Source organism: Sminthopsis crassicaudata, chromosome 1 (genome assembly GCF_048593235.1).
Source record: "Sminthopsis crassicaudata isolate SCR6 chromosome 1, ASM4859323v1, whole genome shotgun sequence".
Classification (NCBI taxonomy): Eukaryota; Metazoa; Chordata; class Mammalia; order Dasyuromorphia; family Dasyuridae; genus Sminthopsis; species Sminthopsis crassicaudata.
The window spans coordinates 555551295-555579034 of record NC_133617.1 but is presented as its reverse complement, the minus strand read 5'-3'; the positions used below and the strand labels follow the sequence as shown (position 1 = coordinate 555579034).

Genomic DNA, 27740 nt, shown 5'->3' with positions numbered 1-27740 from the left:
AAATCAAATTTCAATGAGTTTAGAGAATAGATAATAGGTAAGATCCTATATGTTAACATTCTATTTCCCAAGTGATATTTGTTCAAAGGCTATGAATAGACATTATTCCAATGAAGAAATCAAAGCATTTTATAGTCCTATGGAAAAAGATGCTCTAAATCATTAAGGAAATTAATATCAATTAAAACAACCTTGAGATATCATTTTACATCTACAAGATTGGCTAAAGTGATTGAAAGGAAACATGAAAAATGTTGGAAGGACATAGAAAAATTGAACAATAATTCACTATTAGTGGAATTGTGAACTGATCCAATTATTTTGGGGTGCAATCTGAAATTCTGCCCAAAGAGTTATTAAACTACCTAGCTTTTGACCAAAATACCACCATTAGGTCAATTTCCAAAAATGATAAGGGAAAAAGGAAAAGAAACTATATATTCTAAATGTTTATAGCAGCCCTCTTTGAGGTGATAAAGAACCAGAAATGTCAGGGATGCCCATGAATTGGGAAATGGCTGAACAAGTTATGGTATATTATTGTGATGGGATACAACTGTGCTATAAAAAATGATGAGCTCAATGATCTTACAAAAACATGGAAAGATTTGCATGAAATAATGAATAATGAAATAAGCAGAACCAAGAGAATACTGTAAACAGTAACAGCAATATTGTTTTAAGAATAGTTTTGAGCAAATAAGTTATATTGATTATCATAAGTATCCAAATTAATTATAAGGGACATATGAAGAAAAATGATATCTGCACCCAGAGAAATAATTGATAAGTAGTACATATTAAATAATTTTATACATATATACCTATTCATATCTAATGGTGGCCATTTCTATGGCAGGATGAGGGGAAGAAAGAAAAAAGAAATTTATATGATAAATTTGATGTATATTTAAAAGGAAAATAGCAAGTTATATACATTAGATTTGCAGTTGCAAGTGCAATCATCTTTTTTGAATTATACTATATTATGTAACTGCTTTATTCCATAAATTAAAAATAAAATAATTTTTAAAATTCTATATGGAAATTATTTCAAGAGAAATGGCATTAATCAAAAATGAAACTCAGAATATATAAATAATTTCAATGAGAAGAAATAAGAAACAATGTAGAAATAGAGAACTTATCAATCAAACTTTGGGGGAAGAGTAAGTGGGTAACATGATATTTCTTTTTATTGACATTACACTTGGAAACACGAATTAATCATAAATCAATTCACCCCAAAGCAGGTGAATTAAAACTGAGTTTTCTGGTGCAAAACGACTTCAACTTAGAGGGCCATGTGTGTTTTGACTGTAAGATTTTCCTCATGAATATGGATGAAAATTGGGGCAAAAAAGGGAATTATCAGCCACAAAACAGAGAGAAACAGAACAAGCCTGAGATTGGCAAATACTTGTACTTCTTAGGCCACCAGTCAGTTTTAAACCTGTACTAAATATCTGAATTAAAACAACAACTACTACTTGCCAAAAAGTAAAATTCTCTCTACTAATATAAATGACTTTAAAAAAAATCTGCCTGCCATCCCAAAACTTCTTTCCTCATCTACAAAATGAGATTTGAAGAATCCCCTTAGATTAGAAATATATTATTAATAACTATTAATCTATTACTATCTATATTAATCTATGACTATAATATATTGAATCTATATTAATCTATAGTATTCATATCTATTAACATTTATTAAATTTATTATTTTATTATTTTATGTGCCATAAAAATTTAAATGATACCCCAAGTAGAAAACCCCATTTACAAAAATAATCTTTCTCATTTGCTTAGTACTAATGAAAATATTTTTTTCCTAAAACTTAGTAGTTCTGTGGCTAGTTAAGGAAGTCCCTGGGGAGAGCATCTCTAGTTCTAATGAATAATTTGACATTTGCCTCACCTTACGAAGCTGCAATTGCTGACTTTTCCAGAGAAACACACTAACAAATTCATTCAGCTGTTCATTCACAGACAATGTTCTTGGCATCCTCTTCTGTTATAATGTTTTCTGAGTGGTGGTTTTCACTAAGGTCAATTCTCCAATTACAGAAGTGGAAGTACGCAGATATCCTTAATATCCTTAACTACAATTGTAAAGGAATCTAATATAGACAAGATAACATCTTTCTAATGGTGGAAATTCAGATAAAAGAGAGGGGGAGGGGGTCAGTTAGGTGGTGCATGGATAAAGCACCAAACCTAGAGTCAGAAAACTCTAGAGTTCAAATTTGGCCTCAGACTCAACACTAATTAGCTTTGTGACTCTGGGCAAGTCACTTATTAGTCTTTATTAGCTAATTTCAATCTTTAAAGACATTTGTAGAAAACAGATAAAAGGGCAGAAGAGGGATGGACACATTTTAATTCTATTCCAGGCACTGTGCTAGGTTCTAGAGATAATGAAAACAAAAGCTAAACAATCATGCACTGCAAAGATATTACAATCTCTTAGGAAAACAAGTACATATATAAGCTGTGTCATTTTGGGCAAATTAATTAGCCTGTTTAACTCAGTTTCTTCAACCATAATAATAGCATCTACCTCGCAGGCTTGCTGTTTAAGGATCAAATGAGATATTTATAATGTGCTTAGTACAGTGCCTTGTACATAACAGGTGCTATATAAATGTTAGCTACCATTATTAGATAAATATAATATACACATTAAACACAAAATGATTTAGATGGTTTAAATAACATCTTTAAAAGAGGAGAGTTCAGAAATGTCTCATGTAGGAAATAAAGCTTGCATTGAAATTGTTTTTTTCAAATTTCAACTTCCCTTTATTGATTTTTTCATTTCATTACTGTAGTTTTATTGTATGCTGTTCTTTTAGTTCTATTTTTTTAATTTTCAATAGTATTTTATTTTCTAAATATACATAAAGACAGTCTTCAACATTTGTTTTAGTGAGCCTTTGTGTTCCAGACTTTTCTCCCTTCTTTTCTTCCTCTCTCCCTAATACAGAAAATAATCTGCTATAGGTTAAATATGCATTATTCTTTTATATATACTTCCAACTTTGCTATGTTGTGCAAGAAAAATGAGATCAAATGAGGAAAAACTATAAAGAAGAAAACAAACAAACAAAAAAAGTAAAAAAATTTATGCTGCTATTCACATTCAGTCTCCAGAATTCTTTCTCTGGATGCAGATGGCATTTTTCATACCAAGTCCATGGAATTGCCTTGAATAACCACATTGTTGAGAAGGCAGCCAAGTTCATCACAATTGATCATCACACAATACTTTTTATTGTATACAATGTTCTCTTTGTTCTGCTTGTTTCACTCAGTATCAGTTCATGTAAGTCTTTCCAGTCTTTTCAGTCTGTTCCCTGTTTCTTATGAGAACAATAATATTTTCATAACATTCATTTACCATAACTTTTTCAGCCATTCCCTGATAGGTATCCACCTAATTTCCAATTTCTTGCAACTACAAAAAGGGTTGCTACAAACTTTTTTGCATATGTGAGTCCTCTTTCTTCTCTTATGATCTCTTTGGAATTCAGACCTAGTAGTAGTATTGATAGATCAAAGGACGTTTTATAGCCCATTGAGCATAGTTCCAGATTGCTTTCCAGAACTGTTAGATCATTTCACAATGCCATCAATAATGCATTAATGCCCCAGTCCTCATCAACATGTATTAGTATCTTTTCTCATCATCTTCTGAACTGAAAATTTAAGGAAACTGGAAATGATAAGAGATAGAGATGGGAGAAGAGTACCTACTATGCATGCTAGACAAAAACATGAAACAAGGAGATGGAATACTGGGTAAATAGACTAGGCAGTTGGACCAGTTTATCTAAAAAGTGGGATATATGAAGCAGAATGAAGTGCAATAAGCCTAGAAAGATAGAAAAGAAATACTGTTCCTATTTTTACAGATAGTGCTAGACAAATTGTGTTGAAGCCCCCAAAGCTCAAAAAATTAGAGTTGACAAAGAATCCTAAGAAGAGTCTAAAGAACTTTTTTTTTTTAATTTTAGCTATGTTGCTATCATAGGAAGCATTCTAGGTTTGGAATTTAACAGATCTATGCTCAAATATAACTTCTGACACTTGCTATCTATATGACCACGGGCAACTCACTTAATCTTTATGTGTCTCAGGAAAGCTCAGAGAATTTCCCTAGCTAAAAATAAAAATTATTCTTATTAGAAAAAAAATTAAAAATAAAGCAAAATAAAGAAAAAGCAAAGAAAGGTCAGCACTCTTGTTTACAGTAGTTAAGAAAATGATAACAGATGATGATAGATAATGATTTTTAACTGATATTTTGATCCTGTTTTATCTGTGATGATTTTTCTTTGGATTGAGGATAGGGAAAAAAAGAGAAAGGGAAAGAAAAACCTTAGAAAAATGGTAACAGAACATCTAGTGTCCTTGAGCAGAAATCACTAGGCTTTGATAAGTTATACCTTGGATATAACTGGTAAAGCGTAGTCAGAAATTTGTAAAAACATGAAGGAAAAAATAACATTGGATTAGATAGATGCTCTGATATTATAAAAAAAAATGCAAGAGAGTAGAATCTTCAAACTATAATAGCACTTCAAGGTTTACTTTATAAATATTATCTCTTTTTACGCTCACAATAACCCTGGAAGAAAGATCCTCTTATTGACCCTGTTTTACGCTGAGGAAATTGAAGTCCAAGAAAATTCAGTACTTTGCTCAGGATCACATAGCTAATAATTTGTCAGTGGTAGGATTTGAACTCAGGTCTTCCTGACTCCAGATTAAACTATATTCACTGTATCACTTAGCTACCTCTATATTATAGATCAACATGACTGACTTCAATTCCATTTCAGTGATCCAAACTATAATATTTGTGACATTTGAACAAGAAAGAAACAAATACTAAAAGATAAAATAACTTCATTAGGAATAGATTAATCCAAAGAGATTATTCCAATCTCATTTCTTTTTTTTTTGACAGCACTACTTGACTGGTAGATCAGGACACTTTCATAAATAAAACACGCCTATATTTTAATGGAATCTCATTAGGAGGAAAATACATGAAAAATATATAAAAATAACTCCCCCATGTAGGAAATCCCTCCCCTGAAGTAGAAAGTTGTCTTAGAGAGTTGTCTGAAGAAATCAAAGGTTAAATGATTTAGCCAGGTTTACAGATATGTCGGGGGTAGGATTTGAACCAGTACTCTTTTCACTATCCATGTTCTATCTGAAAATTCCAAAATTCTTTCAAATATATAAAGGGGCATTCATGGGACCATACCTCCTACTATTTTGCCAACATAATTCAGAAAAGAGGCAAACACCAATAATTAAGGGATAAAACTAAAACCTATACTAGGTACACTTTAATCATATAAATGAAGGACAAACAACCAATATAACTTTATATTGACAAGTTAATAATCTGTCTATTCCATGAAAAATTAACTACCCAGCTTACTGGAGGGTTGTTTTCAACTGGGAGATGGGACTATGCTTACTTTTAAAATTTATTTACTCAGTGCCTATTTGGCTCTTGTTTACCTGCCAGGATTTACTGAACACACAAATCATCAGTGAAACTGGGATGATTTGTTACTTTCCATTTCATTCTTTGGCTATTTTAGCTTTTATTCTACTTTTAAGAGTCTAAAAATGTCCATTTGATCTCAGAGGTAGAAAGGCAAGCAGTTTTTCTTTTAGTCATCAAAGAAAGAAATATTTCTGAATTTCATTATGATCTTTGTAAATCTGAGTAGCCTAGAGTTCAAGAAATTAGAATATTAATATAAAAATGGCACCTTTGTGGAGATAATACAGAAAACTAAGGGTAAAAGGTATTATTGCAATGGCAAGAAAATAGCCTTTTATATATTTTAAATATTATTAATATAAATTTAATAACCATGAAAAAAGATAAATGACTAAATAAAGATGGAGAATAAAAAATAAAAACATACATAAAACCCTTTGTATTTATCAAAGGAGAACCAAATAAATTAATAGATAATAAATGAGGCTATTCATTCCTTTCTAGTTCATATAACCTTCAATTCAACAAGGTTTTCTAAACTTTTAAAGTACTGTTTTAGGTCTGTCTTAGAGCTACAAAAAAAAATATAGTCCCTTTCCCCAAGGAGATATATGGCATGTATGCAAGGAAATAATCATTAAATAATTCAAATTAATTTCAATAAGAAGAATGCTCTAATTATTAGGGGAAACTAGAAGGACAAAAAAACTGTTTAGAAAGAAATTAGGGGTTCGGTGAGAAAAGATAGAGAGTGAGTCCATTCCAGTCATAGGGGATTACTTAGACATGAAATCAAAAGAAAGAATATTCTGTATCGCAAAGAACTAGCAAGCCAATTTGACTGGAATAGAAAGTATATAGGGGAGAGATAATGGCATTTAAGCTTAGAAAAATAGAAATTAGATTGTGGAAGGCTTTATATACAAAAGAGAAAGATGTTTTCTGAAAAGATTTGGTCATGGTCAAATATAAAATTTCAAAATATCAACATCATAGCTAAAAAGAGAATAAAGACTCTGGAGGTAAGGAATTTGTGAGGAAGACCTAAATCAATGTAGAAACTGAGTAGAGAGAAGAGAACAGAAAGATGTAAGAGATGGAACAGAGAAAATTAATAGCTACTTGGATAAAGGGATTTATGGAAATGGAATCAAGGACAACTCCATATTTAGAATGTCTATTTGGAGGAATTGGGGAGAAAAAAGGTGGGTTTTTTATTATAGCTTTTTATTTACAAAACATGCATGGGTAATTTTTCAACATTGACCTTTGTAAAACTTTCTGTTCCAACTTTTCCCCTCCTTCCCCCCACCCCTTCCTCTAGATGGCAGGTAATCCAATACATGTCAAATATATTAAAGTATATGTTAAATACAATATATGTATACATATTTATACAGTTATCTTGCTGCACAAGAAAAATCAGATTTAGAAAGAAGGTAAAACCCGAGAAGGAAAACAAAAATGCAAGTGGACAATAACAGAAAAAGTGGAAATTCTATTTTCCCAGTGTTCTTTCTCTGGTTGTAGCTGGTTCTCTTCATTACTGAACAATTGGAACTGATTTAGATCATCTCATTGTTGAAGAGAGCCATGTCCATCAGAATTGGTCATCATATAATATTGTTGTTGAAGTGTATAATGATTTCCTGGTCCTGCTCATTTCATTTAGTATCAGTTCATGTAAGTCTCTCCAGGCCTCTCTGACATCATCCTGATGGTCATTTCTTACAGAAGAATAATATTCCATAACATTCATATACCACAATTTATTTAGCCATTGTCCAATTGACGGACATCCACTCAGTTTCCAGTTTCTGGCCACTACAAAAAGGGCTGCCACAAACATTTTGGCACATACAGGTCCCTTTCTCTTCTTTAAGATCTCTTTGGGATGTAAGCCCAGTACTAACACTGCTGGATCAAAGGGTATGCACAGTTTGATAACTTTTTTGAGCATAGTTCCAAATTACTTTCCAGAATGGCTGGATTTGTTCACAGCTCCACCAACAGTGTACCTGTTTTCCCACATCCCTTCCAACATTCATCATTATCTTTTCCTGTCATCTTCGCCAATCTGAGAGATGTGCAGTGGTATCTTAATTCATATTTCTTTGATCAATAATTATTTAGAGCACCTTTTCATATGGCCAGAAATAGTTTCAATTTCTTCATCTGAAAACTGTTCATATCTAAAGGTGGGTTTTGATATATGGATTGAATGAGAAGGGAGGTCAAGTCAAATGACTTTTCTTTTTTCTCTAAAATAAGAGGCTTTAATCCTCAATTTAAGGGTGATGAGGTAGAATAGGAGATTTGAAAAAAGTGCAATGAAAAGTCAAAACAGTACACAATAAAAAAAAATTATCACATAACATTGTTATGGGATTAGATAACAAGTTTGTAATGGACTCAGTCAGCATGGTTAACATAAATTTCTTCAAGAACATTGAGGAAATTATGAATGAATATAGATTATGGTGGCAATTTAGGGCTGAGTTTTGGCAAATTATGAACGGGTTAGGGCAAATAATGACAGGATTCACTGAATCATTACCTGTAATTCCCAAAGAGCCAGAATCTCCAATAATTTTGAAACCTCAACAACTGAGAAAGACTTTCAATTTGAGATGTTTTAAAGTCCTCTTCTTAATATAGTCATGGTCAATATTATTGCTCTGCTAATTTCACTTTACATTACTTTGTATGTCTTCTCACATTTTCTTATATACTTTATGCTTATCATTTAATAAGATTATGATATTGCATATGAAGGTATAATTTAATGTGCCATTCAATCGTTCCACATAAGCTACTGTTTCCAAGATTTTGCTTTTTGTTTTTTGATATTACAAATTAAGCAGTACCAATATATTTGTATAAACAAAATAGGCCCTAAGACATTTTAACAATACTTTCTTAGAAAGGGATCAAAGGATCACAAAGCATGATCCAATTTGGTGTCATTATATGTTACTATATTGCTTTCTAAAAGACTTATGCCAGTCTAATTTTGTAGCAATAACGTATCAGAAAAAATTTAAGCATGGGGATCACTGAATTGATAATTATTTCATTGAACTTTAAGTGATAAAATAGGCTCTTCCTAGATCACAACTTTGAACATATCTCAGCTGAATCATATTAAAGACATTTCAACTAAGTGTGAGAGGAAGTATATTCTGCTCATTCACATCCTTTAGATCTTCTATGAAACAACAAGCAAGTTCAGGCCCTGGAGATTTTAGCTGAAGTATTAGAAGCCCTTCAACTAATTCCTATGAGAAGGAATCACATAGACAAAGGAGAAGAACACTTTGCCTTTTCCTGTTTGTTCAAGAGGCCTTTCTGAGTTTATGAGGTCTGGAAAACTTGGACTTTTTCATTGGCAACCTAACAGTATTCCTAGGAGAGGAATGGTTCTTAGTAACTGTATGGGGAATAGGGGACAGACAGGATATGATGAAGAAAGACAGATTCAATGCCCTCTAAGAAGCCCACTAGAAATGCTACCCCATTCCAAAGGGAAATATCTTGAGTGACTTCCAGGAGCTGTGATTTACCCCTTTGTTATGTTCTCTCCAAGCTTGAAATCACTTCCTCCTAGATGGAGATTGTCACAGACTTAGGGGAAGAGTGTTTTTTTACCAACTGTTCTTATATGATGCTGTACATGTCTCCCAGGACTGATGTGAAGATCTAATAAGATGACATTTGTAAAATACTTAGCATAGTGCCTAGAATATGGTATGAACCATAAAATATTAGCTATTATTATTGTTGTTGCAACCTTAGACAAATCACTTAACTGCTATCTGCCTCAGTTTCTTTAATCTATAAAATGGGGATAATATAAACAGCACCTACCTCCCAGTGTTGTCAAGAGGATAAAATGAGATAATATTTATATAGTGCTTTGCAAATATTAAAGCACTATATTAGTTATCAAATGATAAATAGGTTACATAATATTATTATCATTACTCAGGTCAAAGACAAAAAATATGTATAATTCGTATAATTACATGTACAAAAACATATACTTATGTGTGTATATACATATATGTATTCATACAAATACATTTCTATTCTTGGATGCTCTTTTAATTATAGTGAAAAAAAACTTTAAACAAGGAGAGTGTTCATTGGGGAATTGCTGAATAAATATTTTAATAAACAATAAAATAACCTATCTTGGTTACAGTTGTTTTGGGCCAGAACTTGAAATAAGGTGCTAAGTCAGTGGAATTGACAGAGACAATGGTTATTTAGCATGGTGCTTAACAGTTCTCTAGTTCAATACATGTACTTAGTACTTACTATAGTTCTACAAGATTCGCACCTTTGATAAGTGAGCACATAAGCTCAGACAAACTCAGCCAGAATCAGAACTAGGGAAGACAGAGACCATGGTGGCAGTCTTCCTGCCCTCCCACAGAAACCAAGACACATTCAGGAGGACCTCAAGAAGCTGGCAGAAGCAGAGAAGACAAAAGGACTGGAGGCAGGAGCTTAAGCTCTCGAAACCAAAGAGAGAGATAGGCCTCTAAGAAAGGTAACCAGGCTCCAGGAAAGGAGACAAGACTTGGAAAGAGACAATAAAGGATTTGGACTTTAACACCTGGCTGCATTTGGGGTGATTACTGAACTGAAATGAAGGCTGCTTCCAGAGACCCCAAGAAAACCTCAACAGAGAATATTACATTTTAGAGAAGAATATTACATACACTGACTAAACTGATTTTCATTATTTCTGCAGAATGGCAGAGAATTATGAGCCCATATCGTGTCATAAAGAGTCATTGTATTAGTTGGTTTTGATCAACTGTTTTGCTTTGTCATAAGGGAAGGTAATTGTTAAGTTATTGTCATTAAAGAAGCAAAAATTGGGAATTAGATATTTTCCTAACAAGCTGAACTAAAGACAGCAGAGGCAAATGTTTAATAGAGGGATATTTTCACTACCCATCTCTCTTACCCCTCCCCCCTTGGCCAAATCACATTTCACTGTTCCCACAAAAAAAAAAAAAAATCCTTGTATGACAGCCAGGTTAATCTTCTTACTGAACAGTTAGGGATTCCTCCATCTATACTTTTTATTATACACTCCTTCTAAGTCTCTACTCTCCCCTACCCCAATTCAAATCAAATTCGATTCAAAAATCAATTCAAATCAAATTCGATTCAAAAATCAATTCAAATCAAATCCAAGTCCCCTCATTTCTATTAAACATTTCCTAACTACTAAGAAAAAAAAACTGAACCAAACTGGTGAAATGTTTAATTCTTCATACACCACATAAGAATTACTGGCAATGTCAGTAGACAAGACAACCAATTTTTGTTGCTTGAAGTTCTTCCAAATTTCTCTCCCATCTGCTTCCCTGAAATTCATGCAATTCGTTAAAGGCCTCCTTCTGGAGTCGTATCTTTAAATTCATTAAGTTATTTGGAAGGTGCAATACACACAAGCAAGCTAAAGAAATTACCAGGAATTACTTTAGAAAATCATTAGCCCTTGTTAACTAGGAGAGAACAGAATCCTGAGGAATAGAATACACAACTGAGGAGGGTTGGTGTGGTGTGGGTGATTAGAAATGTGAAAAGTCAACACAGGAATCCCTAAGCAGACAGCTGGTAATAGGAGGCTTCCAGGTGGTGAGGAGTATAAGGGAACAGTACCCAAACGAAAGTGCTTACTTCACACAATTTTGCCTAGAATGGGGAAAGTTTAATAATATCACCTAAATTAAGAAAAATTAGATTGTTCTTATTTTAAAATATATGCTGGTGTAAAGACTGGCTGAAATAAGTCAAAATATGAAAATATTTAGCTGAATTCAAGTACCAGCCCTGTTACTGAACTATTGATCACATGCCTCAACTTACATTTTTAAAATAAAATGAAATTTCATGTTAAAGATAGTTTGTAAAAGGAATGAATGATATATTATAGCAATTTTCAGGTACAAGGATAAGAATTTTAATGTAATAAAAGCTCTGGCAAATTATTATAGCTTAGAATCATACCAAAACTTTTGGAATATCATATAAAAGATGTCCAAATACAAGCTAGCTTATTACACCAGGACCAGCAAATAAAATACTTATGGGTAATAATAACAGCTTACTCTGATCAGCATTTTGCAGTTACAAAAAAAGAGAATCATGAAATGAGGGAGTTAGAAGGGACCTCAAGTGGCCTTTTAGTCAAAAATACAACTTTAGAATAAGAATCTCCTCAGGAGCATATCAAATCAATAATCACCTTACATTTATTTTAAAACTCCCATTTAGAAAGGACCCATTACCTTCAAAATTAGCCCATTGTGTTTTTATATGGCTCTAATTGTTAGGAAGTTTTTCCAGCAGCCATTTTTGGCTAACTTCCACTCACTGAGACCTTCTGGACCAAAGAAAAACAAATCTAATTCTCCTGACATATTAAAAGCCTTCAAACAAATGGGGGGAAATCTCTTCTTGAGATTTCTTTGGGCTAAACATCTCCAACTCTTTCAATAGATTTTGAGATGACATGACCTCAAGGCCTCCTGTCATCTTGGTTATTCTTTGGACTTTTTCCAGCTCAAAAATATACTTCCTAAAATGTGGTGCCCCCAAACTATCACACTCCAGATGAGGTCTGGCCAGGACAAAATACAGACCTTCTTATTTCTGGGCACTATCCATCCATCTCTTAATGGAGACTATAATTATGCTACTTTTCTTGGTCACTACATTACATTCTGAAACATAGCTTATGTAGAGAGCCAGAACTCTGGAGAGGTATACTTGAAACAAGGTGTTAACTCAGAGGAATTGATGAGACAATGGTTATCTAGTTTGCAAATATACTTAGTATTTAGCATGGTGATGTAATGATTCTCTAAATTCACACATAACCAGTATGCTGTAATGATGTAATTACAAAAAGGTATATGAAGCCAATAAGAACCGGAAGAGAGACATTTCATCTCCCACCATACTGGTGTCTCTCCTGACTCCTGCATCCCTCCACTGAAGGTTCCCCAGAAAGCTAGCCCAGCCCCAGGCAAAGGAGCCAGATTGTGAAGGAGATAATAAAGACTTTGGATTTTATCCCTGACTATTCTTGTTGTGATTATTTTGCTGAAACCAAGGCCTATTCAAAGACCCCCAGAAAGCGAACCAGAACATTACAAGTAATTAAAACCACTTATCTTTTTCAGCTGAACTTTTCTCTGTGCCCTATCTTGTACTTGGGGAACTAAATTTTTTTAACCAATCTAACACTTTGCATTTTCTCCTAGTTAATTTCATCTTAAGAGGCAATGATGTGTAAAGATCTAAGAGGTAGAAAGATCAGAGTGCAGGTTTGATCTCTGAAACATCCTAGCTTTGTAACTGAACAAATCACTTAACTTCTCAATGATCAATGTAATAGCCTGAGACTATAAGCTTGCAGAGAAGGTAACAACCTGAACTGGCAAAGGGAATCTTCTCACCTGAATGTTTGTTCACTCTACCAAAGCAATCTTCTTAATTCCGCCTTATTCAAATATCCTACCCTGTCAAGATACTTTTGAATTTTGACTCTGCCATCTACTGTTAGATATCTTTCCTAGCTTTATGTTTCATAATAATAATAATTTCTTAAATTTACATAGCATATATTATGTGACAAGAACTATGTTAAGCACTTTATAATTATCTCATTTGATCCTCATTCCCACTTTACAGATGAGGAAACTGAGGCAAACAGTAGTTAAGTGAGTTGCCTAGGATCATATAGTTAGTAATGTTTGTGGCTATATTTGAACTCAATGGTTCCTGACTCCAGGCCAGGCACTCTATCCACTGTGTCAACTAACTGCCTTAAGAACTGGCAACAAGGCATAGTGAAGGCAGGGACTTGCTGAGCTCTCCCCTAAATCCTTTGAACAACAATTCTAAAACATTCTAGAGCATCAGATTCCACAAAAAGATGGTATGAAGACAGCAGTCAGCAGGAAAAGCTTGTCACTCTAAGATAAGAGTGGAACATAGTAGGGTACAGCGCATGCTGTCACAGCCCTGCCTCTGAATCAGCAATGGCAATAGCAGTGTGTAGTGGCTTCCCGAGGTCTCAGTCTACACATGGTAAGGGGAGCAAGCAGTTGGTCAAAGGGAGGACTAAGGCATTGCTTTGTCTATACCTAGATCCAGTATGCAGTCTGGGCTCATAATCCCAGGGAGAGGAAGAGCATCAGCACACAAGAGCTTGCAGCCACAGTGGAGCAGGAATCTTCTTCACAGTTCCAGGACAGAACAGAGTTCTTGTGGCCATTCATAGGCCAGAGCACAGGCAAGTAGAGTAGTACACACCACAACTCTCTTTAAATCCTACCGCCTACAAGGATCTCTGAAAATAAAACTTTCAAAGCTTGGGACTTTGAACCCTCTATCCTGGAAACAGAGCTCTACTTTAACAAAGAACTAAAAGTAATAGACTGGGAAAATGAGCAGACAATAGAAAAAAATTCTGATTTGTTAGTGACTAAAGATCAAAACACGTAGTCAGAAGAAGATAAAATCAAAGTCCTTACATCCAAAGCCTTCAAGAAAAATAAGAATATGTCTCAGGTCATGGAAGACCTCAAATGGGATTTTCAAAATCAAGTAAGAGAAGTAGAGGAAAAATTGGGAAGAGAAATAAGAGTGATGCAAAAGGAAATACAAAAAGCCAATAAGGAGAAGAATGCCTTAAAAAACTGGCCAAATCGAAAAGAAAGTACAAAATTTCATGAAGAAGATAATCTTAAAAATTGTAATTGACCAAATGGAAGCTAATGACTTTATGGGAAATTGACAATGAAACTGAACCAAAAGAATGAAAAAATAAAAAATCACTGTGAAATATCTCAGTGGAAAATACCTGATCTGGAAAACAGATCCAGGAGAGATGACTTAAAACATTGAACTACTTGAAAGTCATTTTCAAAAAAAAAAAAAAGTGTAGATATCATCTTTCAAGAAATTATCAAGGAAAACTTTCCTGATATTTTAAAACCAAAGGGTAAAATAGAATTGAAATTGATCATTGATCATTTTCTGAAAGGGATCCCAAAATGAAAACACCCAGAAATATTATATTCGAATTCCAGAATTTTCAGGTCAAGGAGAAAATACTACAAGTCATCAGAAATAAACAATTCAAGCATAGTGAAGCCACAACACAAGATTAAGCAGCTTCTATATTAAAAGATTGTAGGGCTTGGAATATATTCTGAAAAGCAAAGTAGCTAGGATTACAACTAAGAATCAACTATCCGGAATAACTGTGTATAATCCTTTAGTTGGAAAAATGGATATTCAATATAATGGAGGACTTTCAAGCATTCCTAATGAAAAGACCAGAAGTGAATAGAAAATTTAATTTTCAAATACGAGACTCAAGGGAAGCATAAAAAAATAATCAAGAAAGAGAAATCATAAGGGACTTAGGTTAATCTTTTTCTGTTAAATTTTCTTTTTTTTTATTATGGCTTTTTATTTACCAGATACATGCATGGGTAATTTTACATTCTACCCCTGATGACTGGTTAACCAATACATATTAAATGTGTTAAGGTATAAATTAAATACAATATATGTATACATGTCTCAAACAGTTGTTTTGCTGAACAAAAGAGTCGGACTTTGAAATACTGTACAATTAGCAGTGAAGGAAATCAAAACTGCAGATGGACAAAAAGAGGGACTGGGAATTCTATATATTGGTTCATAGTCATATCCAGAATTCTTTCAATGGGTGTAGCTGGTTTAGCTCATTACTGAACAATTGGAACTGATTTGGTTCATCTCATTGTTGAAGATGACCACACCCATCAGAATACATCCTCATACAGTATCTTTGTTGAGGTATATCATGATCTCCTGGTCCTGCTCATTTCATTAGTATCAGTTCATGTAAGTCTCTCCAGGCCTCTCTGACATCATCCTGATGGTCATTTCTTACAGAAGAATAATATTCCATAATATTCATATACCACAATTTATTGAGCTATTGTCCAATTGATGGGCATCCATTCAGTTTCCAGTTTCTGGCCACTACAAAAAGGCTGCCACAAACATTCTTGCACATACAGGTCCCTTTCCCTTCTTTAAGATCTTTTTGGGATATAAGCCCAGTAGTAACACTGCTGGATCAAAAGGTATGCACAGTTTGATAACTTTTTGAGCATAGTTCCAAATTGCTCTCCAGAATGGTTGGATTTGTTCACAACTCTACCAACAATGTATCAGTGTACCTGTTTTCCCACATCGCCTCCAACATTGCTCGTTATCTTTCCCTGTCATTTTGGCCAATCTGACAGGTGTATCTCAGAATTGTCTTAATTTGTATTTCTCTGATTAATATTGATTTGGAGCATTTTTTCATATGGCTAGAAATAGTTTCAATTTCTTCATCTGAGAATTGTCTGTTCATATCCTTTGACCATTTATCAATTGGAGAATGGCTTGATTTCTTATAAATTAGAGTCAAGTCTCTATATAGTTTGGAAATGAGGCCTAATAAAGTTAATCTGTTTACATTCCTATATGAGAAAATGATACTTGTAACTCATAAGAACTTTCTCATTATCAGGGCAGTTTGGAGTAAACATAGAGAGCACAGGTGTTGAATATGAAGCAGTAATGTCATAAAAATATAATAAAATTAAGAGTTAAGAAGGAAATGTGCTGGAAAGAAAGGGAAAATGAAAGGTAGGGTGGCATAAAATATCTTCCATAAAAGAAGTAAGAAAAAACCGTTTATAAGGAAAGAGGAAGAGGGGCAAGGGAGTGACTGAACCTGCTCTCCTCAGAATTGGCTCAGAGGTTAATATAAATACTCAATTGGGTACAGAAATTTATCTTATCTAAAGGAAAGTAAGAGGGAAAGGGGATAAGAAAAAGGGGGTGTGATAGAAGAGAAGGTAAATTGGGAGAGGAGATAGTCAAAAGCAAAATACTTTTGAGGAGGGATTAGGTGAAAGGAAAGAGAGAATAAAATAAATGGGAGGAGGAATACAATTAGCGATAGTAATTGAGAAAAGAATTTTGAAGCAAGTTTCATCAGGACTCATTTCTCAATTTAGGGAACTGAGTTAAATGTATTTTTCAAAAAAAACAAGAGCCTTTCCCCAACTGATGAATGAGCAAAAGATTACGAACACTTTTAAGATGCAGTAATCAAAACTTTTTATAGTCATATGAACTAACTATTGATTGGAGAAATGCAAATTAAAACAATTTTGATGTACTTCCTCATATTTACTAAATTGGCTGAAAATGAAAATGACAAATGTTGGAGGGAATGTATGAGACATGAATGAATTGTTGGTTGAAGTATGAATCATTCAACCATTCTGGAGAACAATTTGAAACTATACCTAAAGGGCATACCTTTTGACCTACCAATACTATTACTAGGGCTGTACCCCAAGTATTAAAAAAAGGAAAAAGTCCTATATATACAAAAAATATTTATAGCAGTTCTTTTCTGGAGCAAAGAATTGGAAATTGAAGGGAAGACCATCAACTGGGAAATGCCTGAATAAATTATGTTATGCAATTTTGATGGAATACTATTATGCTACAAAAATGATGTTATTTCTAAAATAACTCTCAGAAAAATCTGGAAAGGCTTCTATGAACTGATTCAAAGTAAAATATACTGTGTACAAAGTTAATAGCAATACTGTAAGATGATCAGCTGTAAATCATTTTGCTATGCTCAGCAATACAATGATTTGAAGGACTTAAATGAAGGATGAAAAATACTACTCATACTCAGAGAAAGAACCGATTGTGTTTGAATAAAGACTGAAACATATTTTTTAAAACTTTACTTTTCTTGAGTTGTTTTTGTTTTTGGAGGAGAAATATATGGTTTCTTTCACATAACTTTCATGGGGAAAAAAAACAAAATCTGACAAATAGCGGACTGAAGTACAACAAACAAGAAATGTCACAAGCCTGCTTAAAGTTCTTAAGAATAACCTAGAATTCTAATAACAGCAAACTGCTCAATTTTCAATTTTCTCAATTACTTAAGACATATGTTGCTTTGAGAATTATGATATACTTTTTAACCATCTGTATTGCTATTGGCACTTAACTATGAAGAAAGCAACAATTTTTAAAATCTCAAGTGAGAAAAATTTTCTGCTATAAAAAATATTCAGTTAATAAATAAATAAACCAATACCAACGAGCCACCAAATGCTAAAACATTTCATGCATGTTAATCAATCCAATCAATAATATTTACTACATACCTACTATATGCCAGACACTGTGTTCCAAGCTCTGAGATTACCCCCAAAAAAACACAAAAGACAAGTTCTCAAGGAGCTTATAAATCAATGGAGGAGACAACATGCAAAGAAATATAGACAAAGAAAACTATATACAGAATAAGCAGAAAACAACAAATGGCACTGAAATTAAGAAGAGTTAGAGAAGGCTTCTTATAAAAGCTTAGATTTTAGTTGGGAGTTAAAGGAAGCCAGGGAGATTAGTAGTCATTGTGGAGGAAGGAGAGCATTTCACCAGGGATGGACAGAGAAAATGCCAGGAACTGAGAGGTGAGTCAGAGCGTGTGATAAAACTAGAAAGGTAGGAAGTGACCAGGTTATGAAGGTCTTTGAATGTCAAACAAAGCATTTTGTATTGACTCCTAAAGGCCAAAGAAAGTCACTGAAATTTATTGAGTAGAAGAGCTTACAAAGATCCTTTACAAATGGAGATTTGTTTTAATAAAACCATTGTAGTTGCTAAATGGACCTGTACTAGAATGGGGAGAAATCTGATATAGTAGACCCACCAGAAGACTCATTGGGCTTCAAATTACTCCCTTTCCAGTTGAGCTCTTAGTATCTCACTTTATTTCTAAAGCCCTGGATTTTCTATTTATGATTCCATTTTTTAAAGTCACCAAAAAACGATTCAGTCAATATAACTCACTATCTAATGAGAATTAATTTTATATAATCATCATTGGTTTAATCATCTTAAATCAATTAATAGTACTTAACACATCTTACACAAGCACAGGACTACTATAAGAGATACAGAAAAATAGAAGACATAGCAGCTGCCTTCATGGAGCTTACCACCTGAACATAAAACATGTAAAAAGTTAAATAAAAACAAAATCTATCAGACCAAGGTAACATGATTAATTACTTGATGAACTATACAAATAATGACTGCTATGATAGTTCAGATGTAAGAAACAATTTCTGTCTTGGATGAAGAAGATGGAATTCATTCATCCATCTATCCATTGATTAACAAACCTTTATTAAATGTCTGCTTTGAACTGAGCACTACGTTTCAGTTGGGGCAAAATATAAAGGCTTGATAAAATAGCACCTGTTTTCATAGAGCTTATAACAGGTGTTAAAAGGGACAGGCAAATACATGGTCAAGTGATGAGAAGACTGGATTTGGAGTCAAGAAGAAAGGAAGAGAAATCCTGCCTCAAGACCCTTTCTAATTGTATAATCCTAGACAAGTAATTCAATCTCTCTGGGGCTCAGTTTTCTTAAAGACAGAGCAAATACATTCATCTACGTGACAGGATATTGTGGGGATCAAATTAGATAACAATATAACTAATATAATGAAAAGCGGTTTGTATATCTTAAAGTACCATATAAATACTGCCTATCCTTTTCATTTTCATACTCTACATAAACACAGATAATTATAATGTACAGTAATCATGATAAGTGAATTAGAATACAAAGCAAAATACTTTATAAGAAGAGAGAGAGATAATCAAAGAAACTTTAATGGAGAAAAAATTGTATTTATATAGGCTTTTAAGAATGGGAAGGCTTTTAAAGAAAGACAGTTAAAAAATATGAAAGGATATTCCAAGTGTAATGAGGGTCGGAGTGAGAAGAATTGGCCTCTGGTTTGATTTGAAAAGTTTATAACTTCAACCCTACAGAGCCAATACCTGACTACTCCCTGGACAATCACCTCTGAAGGTCTTTGGGACACTTAGAGAACTCCTATTGTATCAGGCAGTAGTTTCAAGATGAAAAAAGGATGAGATTTTCTTTTTATGCCTTCTATAGTTTCAGGCATTAATTTGTTTTTTTTAAAAAATGCCAGATTTCGCCAAGGAAAAGGCTAATAAAAATATGGGACCTTTAGCAGGGATTTTATGACTACAAAAATCATTTTTTAAAATTCAAGATGGGGGGGGGCAGCTAGGTGGCGCAGTAGATAGAGCACCAGCCTTGAATTCAGGAGGACCGGAGTTCAAATCTGGTCTCAGACACTTAACACTTCCTAGTTGTGTGACCCTGGGCAAGTCACTTAACCCCAGCCTCAGGGGGGAAAAAAAAATCAAGATGAATTTTGAAAGAGATTGCTTACATTCATAGGGTTAGAGCTAGAAGGAACCACAAAGATGACCTATGAAAGGTTTTTTTTTTTTTTTTGTTATTGTTTTCTTTTTCTTTTTCTTTTTTTTTTTTTAATCTTTTTGTGTGTCTTGGATCCCTCTGTAAGTTTTATAAGGTCTATATACTCCTTCTCAGAATAACATGTTAAATACGTAAAATAAAATACAAAGGATTACAAAGGATACCGATTATAATGAAATAGTAAAAATAATAATAATAATAATGCTAGTTTATGAAGAGGCTGAAGAACCTTTAATTTAATACAATTCCTGAATGTAACAGATGTGAAAACTGAGGCCAAGAAGAGTGAATTTCCCAATAGCAGAGAAGCAATAAATATCAGAACTGGTAATTTGAACACACCTCCTCTGTGACATACCCCTGTATTCTTCCCATTTGCACTACTCTGAAACTAAGGTTCTCCTTAAATCTTATTTTTGCTTCTTTTCCTTGATTTATTCTTATTTTAAAAATAAAATATTCAAAAGGTATGAATCTTTTTCTGGATGTTATGGGGAAATGAGTTAAATAGTGTAGATGTCATTTTATTTACCTAGCCATTGCAGTCCTTTAGGAACTAACAACTATATCTTGCCATAGTAATGCCAATTTTCATAAATATGGTTCAAAAGAGGTCTGTTTATTATTTTTAAGTAAAAATCATGGACTGAGATTAGAACAAGTCCTTTTACTAGGACTTAAGCTATTGCAACTCACCTTTTTCTTTAACTTAATAGTATTTTATTTTTTCCAATTATATTTAAAGATAGTTTTCAACATTCATTTTCATAAGATTTTGAGCTCCAAATTTTTTTCCCCTTCGTTCCCTTCTTTCTCCCTCTCTAAGACAGCAATCAATATAACATTGGTTATAAATGTACAGTCATTTAAAACATATTTCCATATTGTTGTGAAAGAAAAATCAGAACAAAAGGGAAAAAACAAAAAAGGAAAATCACACAGGGCAAGTGTTTACAAGATGGTCAGATTAAGTGGTACATGGATACTCTCAAAGCTCTTAAGGACTTTAGAATCGATTATATGACAGGAGACACTGGCACAAGACTGTACAATATGGCGTGCCCTTAAAGAGAAGATGCTGTGCTCTATGCACAAAACAGAACTGAATTAGTTCAAAGGAAACATGAGATACACAAAATTAAAGAAGCCACCCCAAATGTTTATATGGCTATTTGTGTCTGATTTGTGGCAGAACATTCTGAGCGCATATTCATTTTTATCAACCACAACTGGTCACACTATAACTCAACTCTAACATAGCAATGTTAATTTGGTCCATTTTGAAAAAAAGACAACAACCAACAATCATTTTAAACATATTCCTATATTAGTCATGTTGTGAAAGAAAAATCAGAAAAAAAGGGAAAAACAAAACAAAAACAAAAAACAAAACAAAATAAAATGTGAAAATATATGCTTTTGGGGGGCAGCTAGGTGGCGCAGTGGATAGAGCACCAGCCTTGAATTCAGGAGGACCCGAGTTCAAATCTGGTCTCAGACACTTAACACATCCTAGCTGTGTGACCCTGGGCAAGTCACTTAACCCCAGCCTCAAAAACAAAAAACAAAACAAAAAAAAAAAAAAAAAAAAAAGAAAATATATGCTTTTGTCTGAATTCAGTGTTCATGTTGCTCTCTTTGAATGGGAGATAGTATTTTCTATCGCGTCTATTGTAACTGCCTTAAATCACTGCACTGATGAAAAGAGCCAAATCCATCACAGTTGATCATCATATATTAACTGTGTACAATATTCTCCTGGTTCAGCTCACTTCACTCAGCATCAATTCATATAAGAATTTCTAGACTTTTCTGAAATCAGCCTGCTTATCATCCTTATAGAACAATAATATTCAATTACATCCATATATCATAACTTATTCAGCCACCCCACGATTGATGAGCATCCACTCAATTTCCAATTCCTTGCCACCACAAAAAGAGCTACTATATACATTTTTCCACATGTGAGTCCTTTTCCCTCTTTTATGATCTCTTTGGGATACAGATCCAATAATGACACTGCTAGATTAAAGCATATACACAGTTTTATAGCCCTTAAAGCATAGTTCAAAATTTTTGCAATTTATTTTAAAAATACATTTTCATCAGGAAAAAAAAAACTTCAGAAAGGTTGATTCTAAAAATCCTATATCAGTGTGATCTGATCAAAGTCATACAAAATAAGTTAAATGCTCTTGAAATGCAGGTCAGAGCTAGGGAATTGCAGTTGGCAACATGGTAGGTTACTGGCTAACTTCCATTATGTATGCTACTGTCCTCAACTCTCCTGAAAACAAATGCCAATAAAAATTTCTGACATTTTTCTTTGAAAAAGTGATAAAGACAATTTAGGTAAGACTGTCACTGAAGAAAAAAAATAGAATTCATCAATTAGACAAAATTAGAAAAGCTCTTTTAACTACAGACATAAATCTTAGGATGAGGTTTATTTATAAAGGTTATCTCTGTAATCAAAAGTCAAATTAGCAAGCATTTATTAAGTGCTTATTATATGCCAAACACTATGCTCAATCCTAAGGACTCAAAGAAAAACAAAACTATTGGTCCTGACCTCCAGAAGCTCAAATTCTATTGACGAAAACATGCAAGCATGTCTACCCACACAAAATATACACAAGATAAATTTGGAAATAATTTCAGAGGAAAGGCAATAGCCTTGAGGGGGACGAAGGAAGGCTTTCTGCAAAAACTGGGATTTATGCTAAGGTTAGAAAAAAGTCAGGGAAGTGAGGAGATGTGATATTATAAGGGAGAATTTTCTAGACATGGGGGGGACTGCCACTGAAAAGACACAGAAAAGGGATGCAGTATATTAGCTCAAAGACAGCTAGGAAGTCAGTGTCCCTATATAATAAAATAGAAAGGAACCAAATGGAAAACTGGAAAGTTAGGAAGGAGAAAGATTATAAAGGGCTTTAAAAACTAAAAAAGCCCTTTTACAGGGAAAACTGACCCTGACTGGAGTCAGGAAGACCCAAGTTCAAATCTGGTCTCAGATACTTATTAATTGCATGACTGTGGGCAATTCACTTAATGCTGATTGTCTCAAAATTTAAAATCAAAAACAAACCCTGAAGAATTTTACATTTAATCTCAGAGACCATAAATTCCCAAATCTGAAGTCCTATTTAAGAGAATATAGTTTTGTTATGTGGAGAAATATTCCATCTCTTGAGGTAAGATAGGAAATCCCATGAAATCTAGATCAAAATACCAACTTTAACATGAGGATGAACTTGAACTAATCACTCACCCTCTGGTCCTTAGTTCCTCACTTTGAAAGAGACAGTGTTTTCCACCCTTAAGTCTTGCAGCATTTCTGTAGGTTGCATGGACATAACTAATGCTCCATTTGTAATTCTTGAGACAAGTTAATATACAAATACCAAGAGAGAGGTACTTCTCTACACATTTCTCTACAGGCGTGTTTGAATTTTGAAGCCAAAATATGTTTCCATAGCCCAAGAAGTAATTTCTACCGCAGCATTAGGGGATAATAAAAGTCACACAAGATTTAGAATATGATAAAAAGGCCTAGAATTTTTTCTTGTAAAAAATTATATTCTCTACCATGTACCATCTCAGTTTAACTCCACTGCCCTCTGGTGCTCAACTGCTGTGCTTTTCTTTCTCCTTAACCATTATAACTTTGGATATACACATAACAACAAAAAAATGAAATCTAATGTTTGCATATTATTTTCATGCTTGCAAAATGCTTTCTAGATATGATCTGACAAGACAGGCAAGAATGTTCATCTTGGAAAGATGTCAGGAAGAACTGAGTTCAAATACTGCCTCAGATACTCACTAGCTATACGACCACAGGAAAATCATTTGACCTCTGTCTGCCTCCATTTTCTCATTCTCAGAACTTCATATTTGGATTTTCATTAACAACCCTATGAAAGATATTTTGTTATTGTTATTTGTACTTCACAGTTCTAGAAACTGACACACAGAGAGGGAAATATGGCTTATCTATGATCACTTAACTAGTTACAAAAGTTGGATTTGAACTCATATACTTGAGTCTAAAGGGAGAGAGGAAGAAGGGAGGAAAGAAGGAAAGGAAGAGGAAGGGAAGAAGGGAGGGAGGAATAAAAGGGGAAAAGGAGGGGAAGGAGAAAAGGAGGGGAAGGAAAGAGGGAGGAAAGAAAGGAGGAAAGGAGAAAGGAAGGGATGGAGGAAGGAACAAAGAAACAAAAAAAAAAAAAAAGAAAAAGAAAGCTATATGACAGCATGGAAATTAGGCAATTCAGTAAATAGAGCATTGGGAGAGTCAGAGAAAAGTAAGTTCAATTCCAATTTCAGACCTATACTAGCTGTACGACTTTGAGCAAGTCACTTAATAACTATATACTTCAGTGTCTTTATCTGTAAAGTGATGATAATAATAACACCTACATCCCATAGCTAAATGATATATTTGTAAAGTAATTTGCAAATCTTAAAGCATTATGAAAATGTTAGCTATTATTTCATTTGCGCTTTTGCATTAACTTCTTTTTTTTTTAAATATCAACTTCTTTTATCAACTCTTCATCTGCTCATTTATTCATATAACTACAATCCCCCCAAAATTGTTATTGTTGCTTAGTCAACTCATCATGTGTGACACTTTATGACCTTATATGGGGTTTTCTTAGCAAAAATACTGGAATGGCTTGCGATTTTCTTCTCTGGATCATTTTGATGAAAGAAACTGAAGCACAGTTAAGTGACTTATTCAGGGTTTTATAGATAGTTAGGTGTCTGAGGTCAGATTTGAACTCACAAAGAGGAGTCTTACTGAAGCCAGGTCCAATAGCTCATCCATTGCAATACCTAGTTGCCCAACAAATTCTGTAACTTAAAAAAATAACATAACTCACAGATGCAATTGGGAACACATGAACGAGGCATCTGGCAGAAAACATAATATGGGTGTAAAAGAGTTTAAAAATGTGAAAAATGTGAGTCTCCTTCATATGCAAGCATTATGCTTGTTTATATGAAATGTCCTAAGAGGTAATAAAATACAAGAAACAAAAATAAAAGCTGAAAGGCAAAATGCTAAAACAAAGATGGTCAAATATTCAGAACAAAACTTGAAGAAAGAAAAACATATACATATATATGTAGAAATTGATAACTCTGTTTCTAAACTTTAAGATTCAGTTGAATAGCTGTTTCCGAGAATCCATAAAGTCTTATTTGTTGTTGATGTTGTTATTGAATTGCTTCAATCATGTCCAACTCTTCAAGACCCTATCTGGGGTTTTCTTGGCAGAAATATTATAGTGGTTTGCCATTTCTCCAGCTCATGTTACAAATGAGGAAACTGAGGGAAACAGGGTAAAGTGACTTGCCCAGGGTCACACAGATAATAAGTATCTGAGACTGAATAGGACCTGATGTATTCTTGACTCCAGACCCACCACTTCTGTCCCCTGCAACTCTCCAGCTATACTAGCATAATCTTACAGAAGCTATCAAATGCATTGTTTCAATTATACCACTTATTCTGAAAATAAAGATTATCATTTAGTTATGTTATTCCTTCTGAAAATATCTAATTCTGGAACTGAAAGCTAATGCATCAACTCTGAGATATTTCAATATCATATAATGAATGGCCTTCACATATATTTACTTCTAAGACCAGAAGGAGATCATTCAAGGTTCTCCCAAGCTATGCAAACTATAAAATTCTACCATGCTACAAAGAAATTGCTCCATTAATAGGCCCTATCAGAACCAGCATATCTATGTGCTGAAGGACTTATCATCACTATTTGGCTAGAGTAATGAATTCTTTGAATATGGAAATCCATGAAACAAGTAAAAATACAAGATGGCCCTTGGATTAATACACAATACACTTTTACTTTTGAATTGACTGTGGTAATGTAGAAAAAAACAAGACAGATTTTCTAAATCATTCTTGTCTTAGCTGTTAATAATTTAAGCATGATGGTGGCAGAGGATCTGGCTATGACTGCTATGCTTGCATACTCCTTCCCAATGTCATATAACCTCCTGTTTCTCATTCTTCTCTTCCTCATTCTCTAGCACTTTCCATGCCCCAGGAGCACCAGCTGACTAAGAAGCAGATTAAAAAGGTCTTTTCCCCTGCTTGATAAGGATTGAAATGGGACCATCACTACCAAGGAGTTGGGAACAGTGACATTATTCCTGGGTCAAAACCTGATTGAAACTGAGCTCCAAGATATGATCAATGAGAAGAAGCAGATGGAGATGGGATCATTAGCTTTCCTGTATACCTGATTATGATTGCAAGGAAGATAAAGGACACAGACATCGAGGAAGAAATTAGAGATGTATTCTGTGTCTTTGACAAGGGGAAGAATGGCTGTATCAATGCTTCAGAGCTTCATCATATGATGACCAATCTTGGTAAGAAGCTGCCTGAAGAATTGAATGAGATGACTCAAGAAACAGACATGGAAGGGGTTAGCCAACTCACTGATGAATTTGTACATATGATGCCTATTCTCCTTTGTTCTCTCTCCTCTCTCAAGTGTACCCTCTCACTTCAACACTCTTACTTGAATAATCTGGTTCTAATTCAACTCTGACTGGTTGAGAATCCAACATAAAACAAGAAATGTGTATACTCCCTCCCAAAAAAGAATAGAATTATTGTCCAGTACAACAAATGTACATTCTAGAAAAGGCATAAAATTATATTAATTTTGATGTTCTTTGCATAGATGAGAGAAGATGAAATGAAATGACAGTGAAATCATAGTTTACCACTTGGAGAGGCAAATGAAGAATTTGAAGAATTAGTATTATTGTGCATCAGAAAGCAAAAAGGAGGATAATTTCATAGGGAAATAACATCAATATTCTTCCAGCAATGTGGTATGACTATAAGTCACAGAATTGAAAAAAAAATTAACTTAGACAAGTCACTTAAATTCTCTTAAGTCCCATTAGGTCATTAGACCTATAAGGTGTAATTGTACCTTTTAGCATCAAATTTTTGATTCTAAATTTCAATACTAAAACACAAGAATTTTTTTCTAAAGCCTGAACACAAGGAAGATGAATAATTTATTGTAATGGATAGAACCTTAAACTTGGAGTTTGGGAATGAGGGTTTTAACCTCAAATAATTACAAGCTATATGACTATGAACAAGGAAAACATTTTGAGAGGTGACTCAAAGCTTTTGTTTTCTTATCCCACAAAATAAGGATGATATTATTTCTTCAGTCTCCTTCATGATGTTGTTATTGTGAGGAAAATCATTCTCTTTTTCTTAAAAAAAAAAAAAAAAAAAAAAACTGATTCTTCTATTTTACCCAGAAACACAGTAGCTACTCATGAATTCAGTGTCTCTAATGATCAGCAATGGTAGCCTTGACCTACTTTGTATTTGACTTGGACAAATTTGCCTCTCTAAGCAACCCAAGGGTTACCTACTCCTGGGGGCTTGTCACACTGATACCAGATTTGATGCGGACTCATACTCACCTTACTGCAGCTTAGAATTCCTGAGTTCAAAGAATCCACCAGCCTCGCTCTCTGTCAGCAGGAATTAGAGGGATGTATCATCATATTCTGAAAGGAATTTTCAAACCTTAAAGTACTGTGTATATATATATATATATATATATATATATATATATATATATATATATATATATATATATGAGTTTTTCCCTTTCAACTTGCAGACAATTATCATCAAAAATAAATAAAAGTAACAAATTTTTTTATACTTA

At 33.7% G+C, this 27740-nt stretch overlaps 1 protein-coding gene and 1 pseudogene across 8 annotated transcripts in view; one reads left to right on the top strand and one right to left on the bottom strand.

The window, feature by feature from the left end:
* Positions 1–27740, bottom strand: part of MCTP1 (multiple C2 and transmembrane domain containing 1) — a 722542-nt gene that overhangs the window by 664305 nt on the left and 30497 nt on the right. The window lies entirely within an intron of this gene.
* On the top strand, positions 22595–26804 carry LOC141552251 (neo-calmodulin pseudogene; annotated as a pseudogene).